At 44.1% G+C, this 17,811-nt stretch overlaps 3 non-coding genes across 3 annotated transcripts; all 3 read left to right on the top strand.

The window, feature by feature from the left end:
• The first annotated feature begins 379 nt into the window (after positions 1 to 379).
• trnas-gcu (transfer RNA serine (anticodon GCU)) lies at positions 380 to 461 on the top strand. Its single transcript has one exon. It is a non-coding gene; the product is annotated as a tRNA-Ser (tRNA).
• A 3,195-nt stretch (positions 462 to 3,656) lies between these two features.
• On the top strand, positions 3,657 to 3,729 carry trnak-cuu (transfer RNA lysine (anticodon CUU)). The gene has a single exon. It is a non-coding gene; the product is annotated as a tRNA-Lys (tRNA).
• Positions 3,730 to 14,427: 10,698 nt separating this feature from the next.
• trnar-acg (transfer RNA arginine (anticodon ACG)) lies at positions 14,428 to 14,500 on the top strand. Its single transcript has one exon. It is a non-coding gene; the product is annotated as a tRNA-Arg (tRNA).
• Positions 14,501 to 17,811: the final 3,311 nt, after the last annotated feature.

Below are 17,811 nucleotides of genomic sequence, written 5' to 3'. Positions count from 1 at the left end.
AAACTCTTGAGGTTGTCTCACTTTTTTTAAAGAAACTCAGCACAGGACAGTGATAGGAGGCTGGTTTCCTTGATGAAAGAGACTGGTGCTCTCATCTTCTTCAACACTGACTTGTTCTACCAGGACAAGAGAATCTGAGCTTGGATGTCATTTAGCAGTCAAAGGCTTGTTCAACTGGTCAACATCAGCTGGTGTTCACTCTGATGATGTAGCGATGGTCTGGATTCTTCCTTCTGGAGCACCAAGCTGCTGGGAAGAAGCCTGATGATGTCAGAGTTGTGTTCAGTGGCTCCTGCTGGGTCCATTTCTGACAAATGGGCTCCAAAGAGTTCAGCTGTTTAAAAGGCTCAGAGAAAGCAGCACATCATGGTGGTCAGGAGACGAGGTGGCCGAGTGGTTAAGGCGATGGACTGCTAATCCATTGTGCTCTGCACGCGTGGGTTCGAATCCCATCCTTGTCGCAAGTGTCTCTAGTTTCTGCTCCTAGATTATGGAATTACTGTGAGGCTTTTAACTGACACAGACACCAGTTGAGTCAACTTCCCTTTCACATCCTGACCAAAACAACTCTGACACCCAGAGCTCACATGTGTCAATCACCTCTGGAGAAGGTTCTGCCCCCTTGGAGCCATAAATCCTCCCATCAGTGAAGAAAACTGAAGACACCTCTTGGATGAGAGCTGAAGCGTCTTCTAGAAACCTGAAACAGTCCACTTGGAACGTTTAAATAATTCTACAATCCTACAGTTTCATTGAGCTTTTGTCCAAAGCCACGTTCATGTATCACATGTATATAAGATATATGTGACACTCTTTCATCTACTCATTGACCAAAAATGCAGTCTAATTCCAGTAAATTTGTGCAGAAGAAAACGTTATTTGTGCTGCTTCTTTATTTATTTATTAAGTTTAGTTAGTATTTTTTAATGTGTTTTCTTTCAATTCACATTTTGTCCATTAACTTCATAATCAGAGTCGCCATCTCATCACATGACTAAAGTCTGGGTTCTGTAGTGGTGGTAAAATATCCTTCCATGCCCCTCACTAGTTTGCACACAGAAAAGCATATTTTACTGGTTTCAGATCTCTTAGCTTGTTCTCTCTCTTAAACCAGCTGAGGCAGCTTTCATTGTGTGATTGATTTTAAAATATAAATATGGAACAGAACCATTGGAATCAGATGTCAGGACATTTGAAGGAATGTCAATCTCCTGTTGAAATGTTGCAGTGTGCAGCTGAGGCTCTCTGGCAGTGGCACCAGGAGCCACAATGGCAGAACCTGGACCCTCCTGGAGGAGAACCACAGGTGAGGGCCTTCTTGGCTCCAGATTGATGGAAATCAAGTGTCTGAGGCTGTTAGCAGCCATGAAGTTGATCTGGTTGGCACTGGTATTTGTTCTTGCTGCAGCTCAGGAGTGATTCAGGAGAAGAGTTTCAGAACAGCCCAGGTTGGGGACTGGAATTCTAAAATTTCCCCTGGAACCAGACAAACTTTGGAGCTAAAACCTCCAATCCTAGCCACTCAGATGCAGCAGCAGAAGAAGCTGTCATCCACCCTGACAGTCAGAGCATCAAGTCAAGAAAACATCACCATCTTGTAGTTCCAAACCTCCACCTGTCAGATTCAGCTACTTCTTATTGTGGGACTTTAAACTTGAACACAATGGAATTTGGACAAGGAGTTTTCCTTCCAGTCCAAACATCATCGTCCAGCCTCCAACCAGAGGTCCATCAGTTATCATGGAGCCACAGGTGGAGTCTGCATTCTTTTCTAGAATGAGACGGCAGTGACAGTCCTGCCAAGTGACATCACTGACATGAATGGATAACTTCAGTCACGTGACTGGAGGACACCCAGATAGCAAAGGTCCACTCATGTGTGTCCTCACTGCTCCACAGGTCTGTCAAATGTTCTGTAAAATAGTTGGACCCAGCAGAGCTGCTAGATTAGGAGTTGATGGAGTCGTTGCAGATACCAGGGTCCAAAGTCCAGCTTGAACCTGGTTTGTGCAGTTCTTTGTCAAGCTAGCAGCCATTCTTGTCACTGCCAAGCTAAAGTGACTTCTGTCAACAAAGGTCAACAAACAAAAGGATATTTCTACCGGCAGTTCAAGATTTTGATCAAACTCCTTTTTCAGAGCTGGAACCTTCCTCTTGTGTCAGCTTTCTGTTCCCATCTCCATGGTAACGGTCAGTTTTGACCCACGTCTTCAATCAGCTGTCAAATAAACTAAAACAATTTTCTATCCTCCAAGTTGTTTCCATCTCTTGGTGACCTTGTTCGGCTTCCTTATCCATGGAAATATTGGTTTGAATATTTAGTTGTGGGCCTCTGGACCTTTTTTTAGTCACTAAACCCTGGATTTATTTTTTCAGCAACAGAACTTTAATACAAACACAAAATGAAAAGCAGAACAAGCCAGAACCCAGACAGAAGGAGGCTCAGGCCCTAACAACACTGCCTCCAGCTTTAATTAAGACCTCAGTTTTGTTCTCTGCCTCCATGACAGGTTAATAGACATCAACTGGTCCTGAGTCACCAGGAGACACAGAGATGTCCAGCTGAGTGACATCAGCAGAACTGTGGAGGTTTATACTGAGTCTCCTGATGACAAGTGGCAGTACAGAGATATTAAAGAGGGTCTGAGCTAAAACTGAAGTTGAACAGAGTTCTGTGTTTGATCTTAGAATTTTTTCTTTGATCTCAGAGTTCTGTGTTTGATCTTAGAATTCTTTCTTTGATCTCCTTGATTTCTCAATGATTTCTTTGTGGACTCCAATTGTCTTTGATCTCTCAGTGAGACAAGGACATAGCAGCTCCAACCTCAGCCTCCAGGAGGCCCTGATCCTCTAGTGGTCAGTCCTCTGTGTTGTGGCTGCAGCAACCCTGGTTTGAATCAGGGTCCCAGCAGCAACATTCCTACTGACTAGTGTTTGTTGTTCAACTGGACAGTTTGTCTGGTGAAGCTCTCTCAGACACTCCTTTCTTCATCCTCCCTTCAGGCTCAGCAGCATCAGAGTCAATGTGTCTGACTAGGATCAGAACCCTCAACCTGGAGGCTGTGGTGCAATGAGAACACATCTGACAACCAATCAGAGGAGGGTCTGTTTGACTCCTGGAAACTCCATGAAAGCCTGAGAGGAACTTGTTCTTCATCTCCAAATTCCCTCCCTGCACGTTGTCTCTCCAGAAATCATTCAAGTCCAAGTTGAACCTTAGACTAAAAGCTCCCAGTAGGTGATGCAGGCTCCACCTCACTCCTGGTTCTGGAACCTCGCCAGTTCTTGCTCTCTCACCACTTGGATCTCATGTTCCTGACATCTCTGAGCTTGTTTCCTATCCACCTGTCTCATGTTGATGAGGTCATCCAGCCTGATGATGTCTAGGTTCTCCTTTGAGTGGTTCCCTCTGGGAGAGTTCTCTCTCTGTAACTTGTGTGTGTTTGCTCGTATCCTGTTTCTCCTTGACAGCACTTTAGTGTTTTTACCACTGGTGTCTCATCTGAGATTCATCTTTTATTTTACTTCTTTGTCAAAGATGAAGGTGTTTGTGGTCATTCATCAATCATGTGATGGCTCATGTGACTGTGAATGATGAAGCGCTTGTAGCGTCTCTCACTCTGATAACTTCATGCTATTGAAGCTACTCAGATGTAGCCTGACTAGCTCAGTCGGTAGAGCATGAGACTCTTAATCTCAGGGTCGTGGGTTCAAGCCCCACGTTGGGCGTTCATCTTGAACATCCCTGCTTGTTCTCTCACTTTCTGCAGCTGTGATTGGGAATGTAGGATGAAGGATAGTGACCTCCAACCAAATGAAGAGGACTGAGTGGAGGCTGACCAGCTCTACGGAGTCAGGTGGAGTTTGGCAGCGAGACAGGAGTCCAGGCCTGAATCGGTGAAAACCAACGTAACCGGCTCACGTTCTCAGCTGGATTCTCCCATCGATGTACGACGCCTCTCCAACGAACTGGTGGGAGGACGGCCTCCAAAGCCTCCACCTCGTCGACCGTGGCTCCCGCTGAGATTCGCTCGATGAAGAAGGGAAGCGCGTTGATTGGCTACCCTCTGGTCTCAGGCTGCTGGCTGCCTGGACTAAGCTGCTCTTCTCCGACACAAAGGTGGCTTCTCTCTCTTCAAGGCTCACAGGAGGTCAAGAGTGTAGCGACCGTGAGCCGAGATCGATGATGAATTACAAAAATAGAAAATCAAAAAATAAATTAGAGGAATAGAAAAGAAAAGGGGGAGGAGCCGGACCAGCTGCTCTAGGAGCTCACACACAAAGGGCAGAAACAAGAAGCACTGAAGAGAGCGCCAGCAGTGGATGGTGCCACCACTGTTACAGTAAACTGGTCCGCCTCAGAGCAGTGACCTTTGACCTGTGAGGGGTTGTTGGCCAATCAGCACACTTTGCTGTCTTCAGTCCTTCTCAGATATCAACAAATGAAGCTGGTTGAACAGACAGCAATCATCATCACTCAGAGACATCACCTGGAGAGGAAGACTGCTCCGAGTTCTGACAATGACAGTGAAGAGGCAAGGAGAGCTGGACAACCACAGACAGTGAAACATTCGGAACATCATGTTGATACACGCGTGTGTGTGTGTGTGTGTGTGTGTGTGTCAGAATCGGAATCAGAATCTTTTATTTTCGTTGTGGGGGGGGGGGGTACAGTGACAATAGTGAGATAGAGCGCTCTTCCAGAGCCACTGTGCACCACAGAATGCAGATACAAAGAAAAGATAGAAAAGATAAAAGCAAGATAAAAGACACTGTTAGAACAGAAAGATCCATCAACCCACCAACCAGAGGTGTGTCTGGTACAGATGTGGAATTATTGGCTCACACAATGTTGAGGACACTGGAAGAAGACAAACAAAAAAGTCTGGTGTGATCCAGACCTTCATCAAAAATGGTCCTGGAGAACTGTTCAATGTGTCAGGACTTCTGTCCATTGTCTTCTGCTTATCCTGTTCAGGGTCATGGAGGGGGTGGAGCCTATCCCAGCAGCTTTTGGATGACAGGCCGTGTTCACCCTGGACAGGTCACCAGTCCATCACAGGGCCAACACATCCACAGACAAACATTCCAAGCCAGACTCAGGAGGATCTCTCCACCCTACAGACTGTAAAGGAACCATCAAAGATGGCAGTTGGGGTTCTGTGGATCTGTGCTGGATTCCTCGTCCTCACGGACCAGAAGTCTGTCTGAAATACTGCACTGATTGATGATCTTTTCATGAATCTGGAAAAGCTTCTAAAATGAAAGGAAAACAATCCTATCTTCTTCATGTCTCAAGCCAAATCAAACCAAGAGTTCTTTTATCATATTTTTTTAACCGGACGTCTGCTTTGACTGGTTGGTTGTTGAAAGAGAGCAGGACAGGACAAACAGCAGAAGACAAATATAGAGAAGGAAAGACAAAAGACAGAGAGAAAGGAGGGAGAGAATGACAAAAAGATGGGAACAAGATGAGGGTGAAAGACAAGCAGAGAGAAAGACAGAGGGACAGGGGGATGGAAGACAGACACACAACCAACAACAGCAGCAGCAATAATAGTAAACTAGCTGCCAATGATAACGTCTCCTGGTCGCTGAAGCAATCAACTTCATAATAGGAGGACTGAAGAGCCAGGAAATAAAATATTAGCACAATACTGATGTGAATGTTCGTGCAATACTGAGAACACTGATATGTAGACGACTAGTAGGGGCGGCACGGTGGTGCAAGAAGACAAACAAAAAAGGCTGGTGTGATCCAGACCTTCATCAAAAATGGTCCTGGAGAACTGTTCAATGTGTCAGGACTTCAGAAGCTCCAATCCTCTCTAAGGTCCAGTGAGAGTGGAAGAGATTATAAATGAGAGAAGCAGGGCCCTCCCTCAGAACTGAACCAGCTCAGTTGGGAGAGCCTTAGACTGAAGATCTAAAGGTCCCTGGTCCGATCCCAGGTTTCAGCAGAGGAGCAGCATTGACTTTACTTTCCAGTGGAGGAACTGCAGACATGAAGGAAACTAACATCTTGTCCTGTGCATTCTTGTGACATTCAGGACATTTTTGGAGCCTCTTGTTGGATTTTGCCACAGAGAATCAGAGCCAATCAAAAGCATGGTGGACTTCAACATGGAGGACTGAACAAGTCAAGAAAGCATCAGTTTGACCTTCACAGGTGTTTCTGTTCCTGTCTCAATGCTGTAGAAAGAGCCTGAGGAGCTCAGACGGTAGAGCATCAGACTTTTAATCTGAGGGTCCAGGGTTCAAGTCCTTGTTCAGGTGCTGTGGAGGTTCCAGTGTTTGACAACATGGTACTGGATGAAGTTCAGTGTTGAACAAACTGTCATCATCAAAAGTAGAAGTGTTCTTGTCTTGCCACTGTGAGACTGTTGCTAGGAAAGTGACCACTAATAATTTCATGTGGCATGCAATTAACAAAACACCCACATTGATGGTCGAGGGGGGGGCTGGAGCCTATCCCAGCATCTACAGGCCAGAGGCGGGGTTCACCCTGGACAGGTCACCAGTCCATCACAGGGTCAGCATACAGAGACGAACAACCATTCACACTCACATTCATACCTACGGTCAATTTAGAGTGTCCAATCAGCCTCGTCCCCAATTACATGTCTTTGGACAGTGGGAAGGAGCCGGAGTACCAGAGAGAACCCACGCATTCATGGGGAGAACATGCAGGCTCTACACAGAAAGATTCCCCACCCGAGCCTGGACTCAAATCAGAACCTTCTTGCTGTGAGGCCACAGTGCTCACCACTGCACCATCATGCTGCCAAGCTCTCTTCTACTTTCCTCAATTGTGTTTCTTTCATGTCCTCCTGAGATCAAAGACAGAATTCTAGCTACTGTCAAAGCCCTGATGACATCATCAGGAATTCTGACTTTGATCTGGAGACTCTTGCTTTAATCTGAATTTGACCTGACTAATGTTTTAGTTTAGGTTGCATGACACCATCCACCTCATTTCTCCTGATAGACTGGTGACCTGTCCAGGGTGAACCCTGCCTCTTGAACAACGTCACCTGGGATCGCCCCCCCCCCCCCATGACCCCATACCCCCTTCCCTCATGTGACTCTTTCATGCGGGCCTCTCAAAACAAAAACATGGCCGCCGCTCCTGTCATTTTCGGAGGAAAGTGCCTTCTTCCAAGATAGTTTTGATTTAATAAAGCATTCTGATGACATTTCTAGAGAGAAATATGCATTTTGTTTTCATAATCTTTGCTCAGTTCTTGTGTTTAATCTTTGGTTTGTTCGTTATTACGATGAATCTTTCACCTCTCGGAAGAGAGTCGTTACAGTGTCACATTTCTACTGTTGCTATGTTGGTTGCTAAGGATGCCATTATGGACGAGTGTCATTTCAAGATAGGTTTGATTTTTAAAAAGCATTTTAAGGACATTTCTGGCGAGAAATATACATTTTATTTCCATAATGTTCGCTGTTCAATAAAAATAATATGAAATGGATTTTAGTGCCCCAGGAATTACAAACATCTGCTTCCGTGGAAGTCGGCCCCCGTTCTTCTGTGAGAAAATCCAGTAGTTGTCGCTCACTCCGACAAATATTTTTAATACTTCATCTTTTGATTAATAAGACAATCTACAAATTCATTTAATTTCTGGATGTTTATTCTACCTACGAAGTCCATTTGTCACCATTATAGATCGACCAATCAGCATTAAGAATATAAACAATGACTCAAACTAATGGCGGTCTGCTGACGTCACATCCGTCACAGAGGCTCACTCCTGCACTCAGAGGTGGCCTTTTAGTTCCATCACTTCACGCTGTATTTACAGATTTATGATTGAGGGGAACAAACCACTCTGATGTCTGGGTTCATCAAGGATATCATTAAAGAAATCCTAACTATCTGGCCAGTTAAATTGATCCTAACTGTTCTTCAGATGTTGTGCTGGTAATGTCATGTAGTTTCTTTTCAAATGTAACTTTGTCGTTCTGATGTGTGTATTTTTACTGCTCCAACAAAGCTGTTCCTCTTCTGGGGAAATCAATCATTCAGGCAATCAATAACTGAGTGTCTCTGATGCTGTACTGTAGTATTGCAGTACAACAACACTCTGATCCTTCCTTTTCAAATGTTTTTATTGTGTTTCTCTCATCAGGTGTTCAAAATGATGACAATAAAAATCAATAATTGATATTCAGCTTTGTTTCAACAATAATAACTGATCAGAAATGAGGCCTGATGGCTGCAATAGCAGCTTTGTGCTGTTCAGTGACTCCTGCTATAAAAAGGAGTCAAGGCCGTCTTAAAGATGTGAAAATGTTCCAAAGATCCTTCTTCATGTTGGTCCTGAACAAGATTGGTGACAGGCCTTTTTTCAAAGGAGCTCCAAAAGGCTCACTTAACCCTTTGAGGCCTGGCTGAGACACGAGGCCTGTTGACCTTTGACCCTGTTGCTCTTTTGCTCTCATTGGCCTCTCCAGTGGATACAGACCTGAAACTTTATGAAATCCTAATCTGGTGGAATAATTCTAGAACCCCCTCCCAAACAGGAAGTAGCTTCAGGAAGGAGGTGGGGCTTCAAAGTTTTAAATATTGGTTTCTGGCAGAGGTGTGAACTCCTCCCAGAAAGCTCATCTCATTTGGAGCAACTTTGACCAGTTATGATGCTTCATTTAAAGACTTTACTGGACTTTGCCACGCCCTTTACGGACAGCAGAAAGGACTTAGGGGGGTCAAACCAGCACAGATGTGATCCTTATGGAGGACAGAACAACACACTCAAATTTCAACTTCCTAGGTTCAAAGAGAAAAAACTATCCCCTTGTGAAACTTGGCAAAATCAGGGTCTGGGACTGCTGCACTCCGAGAGCCTTTTGGAGCAGAATTGAGGATCAAATCTGGGTTCTGGTGTTTCTACTTGGGCTACATCCACCAAACTTTACACACATAATGTGATGCCCCAGAGTAGCATGTGCTGGGAATTTCAGCCATCTAGGTGCTAAGGGGCCCAAGCACGGTCCCGGGGCATCCACTAACCCTAAGGGGCTCCTCAAAGTCTGGCCCCTCTTCCCTGGTTTCATTTGAGCTGAAGCCACCAAAAGTCACACCAATGGTTGATGTCAGTGAGAGGACTGATTCTGACATTTTCAGCCATCCAGAAGTTACAGAGCTGAAACACAAGACCCCAAAGCCCCTTCCATGTTTGTTGCCAGAGATATCGTAGTCATGACTGTGCACCTCCTTTATGAAGAAAAACAAAACAACTACTGCTTTGGGGCTTGTGTTCAGCGTTATTATATTATATTATTATATTATGTTATGTGTGTAAAGTTTGGTGGATGTAGCCGGATGGGCCGGTGTGAGCAGGCATTTCAAAATATATATTTCTGGTAAAAACGCAGAAACAGCGGTTAGTTTGTTTTTGTGTTAAAATGAGAAACAGACCCATCCAGTTGTAGTGCCACCACTCATCGGCCACCTTGCAGTCAGAAGCCATGAAGAATGTTGCCCAGTAAGAGGAAGGAGAAAGGAGGAGCCGAAAAAGAGACACTCCCGAGAAGAAAAGCAGCCGAATTTCCAAATCTCGACGTGTTCTTTCCAGGGCTGGACTGGGAAGAAGAGACGTCAGGTGTTGGAACGTGTAGTGGAAGAAGAAGGTCTCTGTGAGTAGTGAAAGAGTATCATTCTTTTAACATGGTTACTGTCTTCCATGTAGAATACTGCACTTTATTTTAATTTTTTAAACTTCAAAATGTGCACATACATCCTCTGGTATGGCGTGTGCTTACACATATCGTGTAAATAACCATGGAGGGCTGCCAGGGATGAAAAATGCCAGGGCCATTTTTTGGTCCCAGTCCAGCCCTGCTTCTTAACCTGCTCACGGTGTCCTGTCAGCTGTCTTCCCTCAAGGAGGTGGCCAGTCTTGCTCTGGAGCAGTTTCAAAAATAGGCCTCAGCACACTGCCTCTGTGCCATGCCTCTCTCATGCTCCTCTACTCTTTGGTGCACATGCCTCCAGTCTGTCAGGCCTCTAATGAAGACACTTGGATCACTGGGCTTGCTAAAAGCAGGGCAAACAAAACAAAACAAAGCATGACGTTGACCACAATAAGTCAGCCATTTCCACGTCGTGCCGTCCGTTCTAACGAAGAGCCTCTGGACAACAGGGTTTATGGAATCTTGTTGAGGATGAAACTTTAAAAAATCAGTCCTCTGTGTGGAAGAAGGGCGACTAAAATAGTCTCCAACTGTCTGATCTGACTCCTCCACTTCCATTGCAACAGCATGGCTTGACTAAGAGAAAGAGAGAGAGCTGAGAGATTTCATTGGACGAGCCCAATGTCCTTCAAGAAAATCAACCAATGGGCCGCGTTTCGCGTCTCCGATACCGTTACGGTCGATTAAAAACTATACACTTTTGAAAAAAAAATTATGACAGTTATGGGCCGGCCCAAAGATGTGCATCGGCCAGATGGCCAGTCCAGCCCTGGGTTCACCCTTGATGGGTCACCAGTCCATCCCAGGACCAACACACACAGACAGACAACCATTCACACTCACAGTCATTTAGAGTGTCCAGGTAACCACTACCCTCTTGATGTCTTTGGACTTTGGGAGGAAGCTGGAGTACCAGAGAGAACCCACACAGGAACAGGGAGAACCTGCAGGAGGGGTGGAGATCGATGAGTCCTGGAGACGTTCAATAATGTCCACAACTTTGGCACCAGGAAGACAGCAGGTGATGGCACCTGGGAGTTCAACAGACCTGATGATTGAACCACCAATCACAAGGATTTCAGCCTCCATTGTAAACAGAGAGTTTAGATGAGAGAGAACCTGCTGTCAGCCTCACCAGTCAGGGCAGTGGCAGAGGCAGCAGAGTTGAATGAAGCAGGACCACCTGGCAGGTCTCAGCTGGAGGTGATGACATCACTGGCCTCAGTCCTCACCAGCGCTCTGCCTAGCAACAGGGACGATGGAGAGAAACCAGTAGAAGCACTCTGAGAGTTGGAGACAGCAGGAGAGAGACCACGACAGTGTCACCCATGGGAAACTGTTGGATCCACTCAGGACAGGCTGGACAGACACAGATCAAAGACAGAATTGATGATGATGTCATCAGGAGGCTTTGATAGTGTTTTTATTTGTACCTAGAATTCTGTCTTTGATCTCAGGAGGACATGAAAGAAACACAACTGAGGAAAGCAGAGGAGAACATTCAGCTTCATTAGAAACACTTGAACTGTTGAACAGTAGAATTTGTTTGAAACAGTTTACAACACTGAGTGACAGGATTGAAGAGGGAAGGTTTTTGTGTTTTCAGTTTAATTCTAATTTAAAACTGGGCATGAACATTTTTAGTAGTTCATATTCTAATATACAGAGGAAGTCATGACATTCCCTTTTTTTTAACCTGTCCTGTTCAGGAAATGGAAATGGAAATTTAGCTGCTATGGTGAATCAGAAAAACCTTTTGAAGTCTACTTTTGCTTCAGTCAGAAAGTGGACTGTTGTTAACTCTCACAATGGTTGGTGATTGTGGAGGAAGACAAAATCCGTATGAACCTCTTTTTAACAGACACACATTTCTAAAGACACTGGTTCATTTTATTTTGTTCTTTTAGCAGAGGATGGTTTTGATCCATCGACCTCTGGGTTCTGGGCCCAGCACGCTTCCTCTGCGCCACTCTGCTCTACCATTGATGGTGCCAGGAGGCCTAAAAACACAAAACACCAATTCAATCCAGGACCTTGGATCCTAAACTGAAACTCCATCACACGGTGGCTCTGGTGGGGCTCCCACAGGTGAGTGAGGCTGAGCTCCAGTCTGCTCTGAGGAGGCAGCAGACATCTGCACCACTCAGAGGTTTGGTTGGTGTCTTTGACAAAATCCCAACAAACTAAAATCCTGTTGAAGCAGGAAGTTCTAGTTGAACTCTCATCCACGTCACATGACCAAGAAAACCTCCTCTTTCATTCAGACCAGAACAGACAAACATAGAAACATTGTTTCAGCTTCTGATCAAACAATAACATGTTCTTGATTGTTTGTCATGTTCTATTAATCAGACTGATGATCTCTGGATGTTCTAGGAGGGGGGTCTGTTTCTGATGAAGCCTGTTTGGTCTGGGGGGGTTAAGATGATGGGGCTGTTTCAGTTCTAGTGCTGAAGGCTTTCACCATGACAGTCAGACTCTCCTCTGTCCTTCATGGTCCCTCAAATGTGCAGTGGACCTCACACACTGAATTTAGCCTGAAAACTCTTCATGAAAAGCAGTGACTCAGAGTCTCTGTGGTGCAATCGGTCAGCGCGCTCGGCTGTTAACAGAGAGGCTGGTGGTTCGAGCCCACCCAGGGATGATGAACAGGCTCTACTGGTGCTTAGGAGTCGCTGTGTAAATGATCTGAATGTGGACGGACAGATTGACCCTCCACAGCAGACTCATGTCACAGATCTCTGGATGAGACGCTTCAGTGTTAAATTTAGTCGTCGTGTGTCATGCAGTGTTGAGGAGGCCTGCTGGCTGTGGGTAAAGTGGGGGCTCAGAGTTTGTGGAGTCGGCTCTGGAATGAAGGGGGGTCACTGTTTGGTTCTCAGATGCTCCACCTCAGGTTAGCGAGGTGGTGGAGAAACCAGTGAGAGCTCTGCCAGCTGGAGCCTCTTGGGTCCCGGGAGGCTTCACTCCTGGAGGTGGAAATGATGAGGAGTTTTAAAATCTGGTCCTCTTTCACGCTGACTTGTTTTCTAGGGTTCCCTCTTTTATTCATGTGTGATTTTAGTCTCAGCTCTCTAAACCTAAATGGAGCCAGAACCCATTTTAAAAGAGCTGCTCTTTTAAACTCCTGGAGATCAAGAGGATCCTGCCATGTTTGTCCAGGAGACCCACAGCACAACAGTCAGTGAATGGGGATGCAGGCAGGCTTTTAATGGGGGTCATTTGAAGTCCCAAGTCCAGTTGGAGCAGAGGCTGGAGTTTGATTCTCCAGGAGGTTTTTGTTGTTGTTTTTTTACCAGTTTCTTTTGATTTGGAGGAAATCATTCCAGGTGTTTGAAAGAAGGTGAGAGCAACTTTGGAAAATGTTCAACTGGTGTTTTTAAATGTCTTTGCACCAACAAATGGTGGACAGGACAGCTTTTGAGACATTTTAATGCCACTGTTCAACAGTGAATCTGCTGGTTTCCTGTTTTTAGGAGCTGATGGGAGCTGCACAGAGAAGCTCTTTGAGACAGGAACCATTCAGAGCTCCACCCTGCTTCTTCCAGCAGGATCCACAGATCCACCAACACACCAGCTGTTTGATGTGTGGAGGCTTTTGAGCAGGATTCCTAGACAGCACAGCTGGACTCACTCAGCAGCTAACTTGTTAGCACCGACTAGACAGGAGCGCTTCTATGGTTTTACTCAGTGGTTCAATATTTTTAAGAGATGTCCCATTCAGCTTGTGGGTTTGAGTGATCACTCTTCAGTCTCCTGTTCTGTTTTATTAAAATATTCATTTAAAAGCTCCTGAGAGAGAGAGAGGGAGAGGGAGAGAGAGAGATAGAGGGAGGGAGACAGAGAGGGAGAGAGAGAGGGAGAGAGAGAGAGAGAGGGAGGAGACAGAGAGGATCAAACTGATCTCAAACTTGACTTCAAAATTCTGATTATAATCATTTTTACTCCTTGATAGATTCATCACTACAGTGTCATAGAGGGTCCATTACTATTGCAGTATATTAAAGAATATAAGAACGAGGTTACCATCCATGGAAATATAGTATTTCATGTATTGCAGTATATTTTCAAAGATATAACACTTTAATTTTTTTTAATAAGAGAGGCTTTAATGTCTGTCTTTGATGTCTAAACTCTGACTCTGATGTCATTGGTGGTGACTGAATTCTACCCCCTGACAGACTGGGAAGGCTCCTATTGGTGATGTCATCATAAATACATGAAGGTCTTTTTTCAATGGTATAACATTAAAGCTCATCTTAGTAAAACAATCAAGTTACCTGAACTAAGTTCTTGAAAAAAATGACTGTCACTGACTTAAATAAATCAAATCTACTTCAAAGTTCCTTCTGTTGTCATAAGTCGGCCATTTTAAGTGTACTTGTAGTTCCAGAACATTCCAAGAGGAGATGATATGAATCATGTTGTTAGATGAACTCTGTTCCTCTGCTTTGATGTTGGTGGACTGAGGGGAGTTTGCCTGAACCTGCTTGGACCTGCTGGCTCCTGCTCAGTCCCTCACTCAGCCTCACTCAGCCTCAGCAGCACGGCTCCACTGAGGACTGATTCAGGTTCCTTGCAACCAAATAGGAGGAGAGCTGAACCTTCTTGCTGGGAGGCCACAGTGCTGACCACTGCACCATTGTGTCCCCTGAAAATGCCACCACCTTGTTGGGCTTTTCTGTAACAGCAAGCACACATGAACATAGCAGCTTCTTCACAGGGCTGGTGGCGCAATGGATAACACGTCTGACTACGGATCAGAAGATTCTAGGTTCAACTCCTGGCCAGCTCGCTTTGAACTTTATACTGAGAAGATGAAGTGAGAACCAGTGATCAAAGTCACTGAAGTCCTCCCAGGTTTCCTCCTTGTCTGCTGGAAACATGAACACATGAATGATCCTGCTACCTCTCATGTTAAGCTGCACTTGACAGTGAAGGCAGGAGAACAAAAATCCCAGTGTGTCATCAACATTTCCTGTCAAATCAATGATAGAAGCTGTTGAATTTCTGGATCAGAACAAGGAGAAACCCACCACTCACAGCCAGAAAAGCAATCTGGTATACGCTGTCAGATGCAGTGAGGCCTGCACGGATCTCTACATAGGGGAAACCAAACAGCCCCTCAACAAGCGCATGGCCCAACATAGAAGAGCCAACTCTGGAGGACAGGACTCAGCGGTTTTCCTCCACCTCAAGGAGGAAAGCCACTCCTTCCAGGACGACCATGTCCAAATACTCGACAGAGAGGACAGATGGTTTGAAAGAGGAGTTAAAGAAGCCATCCACGTCAGGATAGAGAAACCATCTTTGAACAGAGGAGGTGGACTGCGACATTTCCTTTCACCTATTTACAACCAAGTCCTTTCAAAGCTTCCCCAAAGAGTTCAGCTGAAAGACCCATGTGGAACGGCTGATGCCAGCACAGCCCATTAGCATCTGAGTGGTCGGTGAAACCCCCTAACGACCACCCCTGAAACTCCCTGACACCTCACAACGACTGTCATTTGGGGAGGCCAGGTGAGTCTCGGGAGGGTCGTTTCCACCACAATAGCACTGACCACTCCCACATAGGTTTATAAGCTGGAGTTTCCACACTCTTCACTAGAACTGAAGAAGCCTCTCGGATGAGAGGTGAAACGTCTTCAAGATAAACTGACGTCCAGTTGACCAGATTTTACTTCGCTTCGATCTACAATGACCTGGATGAATGAGAAACTACACATACATTACTGTCAGCATCACTTTGAGTTTATTAGCAACTATCACTACATTACTGTTAGCATCATTTTTAGTTTATTAGCAATTCTTACAACATCACTGTAGCATTAAATTGAGGTTCGTAGCAACTCTTACTTAATGACTCTCAGCATCACTTTGAGGTTGTTCGAAACTCTTACTACATTACTGTAAGCATCACTGAGTTTATTAGCAACTATCACTACATTACTGTTAGCATCATTTTGAGTTCATTAGCAATTCTTACGATATCACTGTCGCACTATTTTGAGGTTCGTAGCAACTCTTACTACATTACTGTTGCATTATTTAAAGGTTCGTAGCAACTCTCACTACATGACTGTCAGCATCACTTTGAGGTTATTCGAAACTTTCACTACATTACTGTTAGCATCATTTTGAGATCATTACCAATTCTTCTGACATCACTGTCACATTATTTTGAGGTTCGTAGCAACTCTTACTACATGACTGTCAGCATCACTTTGAGGTTGTTCGAAACACTTACTACATTACTGTAAGCATCACTGAGTTAATTAGCAACTATCACTAGATTATTGTTAGCATTTTTTTGAGTTCATTAGCAATTCTTACGACATCACTGTCCCATCAGTTTGATTTCATTACCAATTCTTCTGACATCACTGTCGCATTATTTTGAGGTTCGAAGCAACTTTTACTACTTTACTGTTGCATTATTTTGAGGTTCATAGCAACTCCTACTACATGACTGTCAGCATCACTGAGTTTATTAGAAACTATCTCTACATTACTGTTAGCATCATTTTTAGGTTAGAAGCAACTGTCACTACATGAGTGTCAGCATCACTTTGAGGTTGTTCGAAACTCTTACTACGAATCTAACAGTAATGGAGTGAAACTTTCGAATAACCTCAAAGTGCTGGTGACAGTCATGTAGTAAGTGTTGCTACAAACCTCAAATGTAGCACCTAATGTAGTGATAGTTGCTAATCAAGTCAGTGATGCTTACAGTAATGTAGTAAGTGTTTTGAATAACCTCAAAGTGATGCTGACAGTCATGTAGTAAGAGTTGCTACGAACCTCAAAATAATGCGACAGTAATGTAGTAAAAGTTGCTACAAACCTCAAAATATTGCGACAGTGATGTCGGAAGAATTGCGAATGAACTCAAAATGATGCTAACAGTAATGTAGTGATAGTTGCTAATCAAGTCAGTGATGCTTACAGTAATGTAGTAAGTGTTCCGAATAACCTCAAAGTGATGCTGACAGTCATGTAGTAAGAGTTGCTACGAACCTTAAAATAATGCGACAGTCATGTAGTAAAAGTTGCTACGAACCTCAAAATATTGCGACAGTGATGTCGGAAGAATTGCTAATGAACTCAAAATGAGGCTAACAGTAATGTAGTGATAGTTACTAATCAACTCGGTGATGCTTAATGTAATGTAGTAAGTGTTTCAAATAACCTCAAAGTGATGGTGACAGTCATGTAGTAAGAGTTTCTACGAACCTCAAAATAATGCGACAGTGATGTCAGAAGAATTGCTCAGGATCTCAAAATGATGCGACAGTGATGTAGTAAGAATTGCTAATGAACTCAAAATGATGCTACAGTGATGTCGTGAGAATCGCTCATAAACTCAAATAATGCAAACACTAATGTAGTGATAGTTGCTAATAAACTCAAAGTGATGCTGACAGTAATGCAGTAAGAGTTGCTACGAACCTTAAAATAATGCAACAATAATGTAGTAAGAGTTGCTACGAACCTCAAAATAATGTGACAGTGATGTCAGAAGAATTGCTAATGATCTCAAAATGATTCGAAAGTGATTTAGTAAGAATTGCTAATGAACTCAAAATGATGCTAACAGTAATGGAGTGAACGTTTCGAATAACCTCAAAGTGATGCTGACAGTCATGTACGAAGAGTTGCTACAAACCTCAAAATAATGCGACAGTAATGGAGTAAAAGATGCTACGAACCTCAAAATATTGCGACAGTGATGTCGGAAGAATTGCTTATGAACTTAAAATGATGCTAACAGTAATGTAGTGATAGTTGCGAATCAACTCAGTGATGCTTACAGTAATGTAGTAAGTGTTTCGAATAACCTCAAAAGTGATGGTGACAGTCATGTAGGAAGAGTTGCTACGAACCTCAAAATAATGCGACAGTGATGTCAGAGGAATTGCTAAAGATCTCAAAATGATGCGAAAGTGATGTAGGAAGAATTGCTCATGAACTTTAAATGATGCGAACAGTAATGTAGTGATAGTTTCTAATAAACTCAGTGATGCTTACAGTAATGTAGTAAGAGTTTCGAACAACCTCAAAGTGATGCTGACAGTCGTGTAGTAAGAGTTACTAATGAACTCAATT

The sequence above is a fragment of the Aulostomus chinensis genome, chromosome 1 (assembly GCF_037954235.1).
Source record: "Aulostomus chinensis isolate RoL2024-O1b breed Wild chromosome 1, RoL_Achi_v1.0, whole genome shotgun sequence".
NCBI lineage: Eukaryota > Metazoa > Chordata > Actinopteri > Syngnathiformes > Aulostomidae > Aulostomus > Aulostomus chinensis.
Note: the sequence above shows the minus strand (reverse complement) of the source record. Positions and strands in the feature narration are given on the sequence as shown.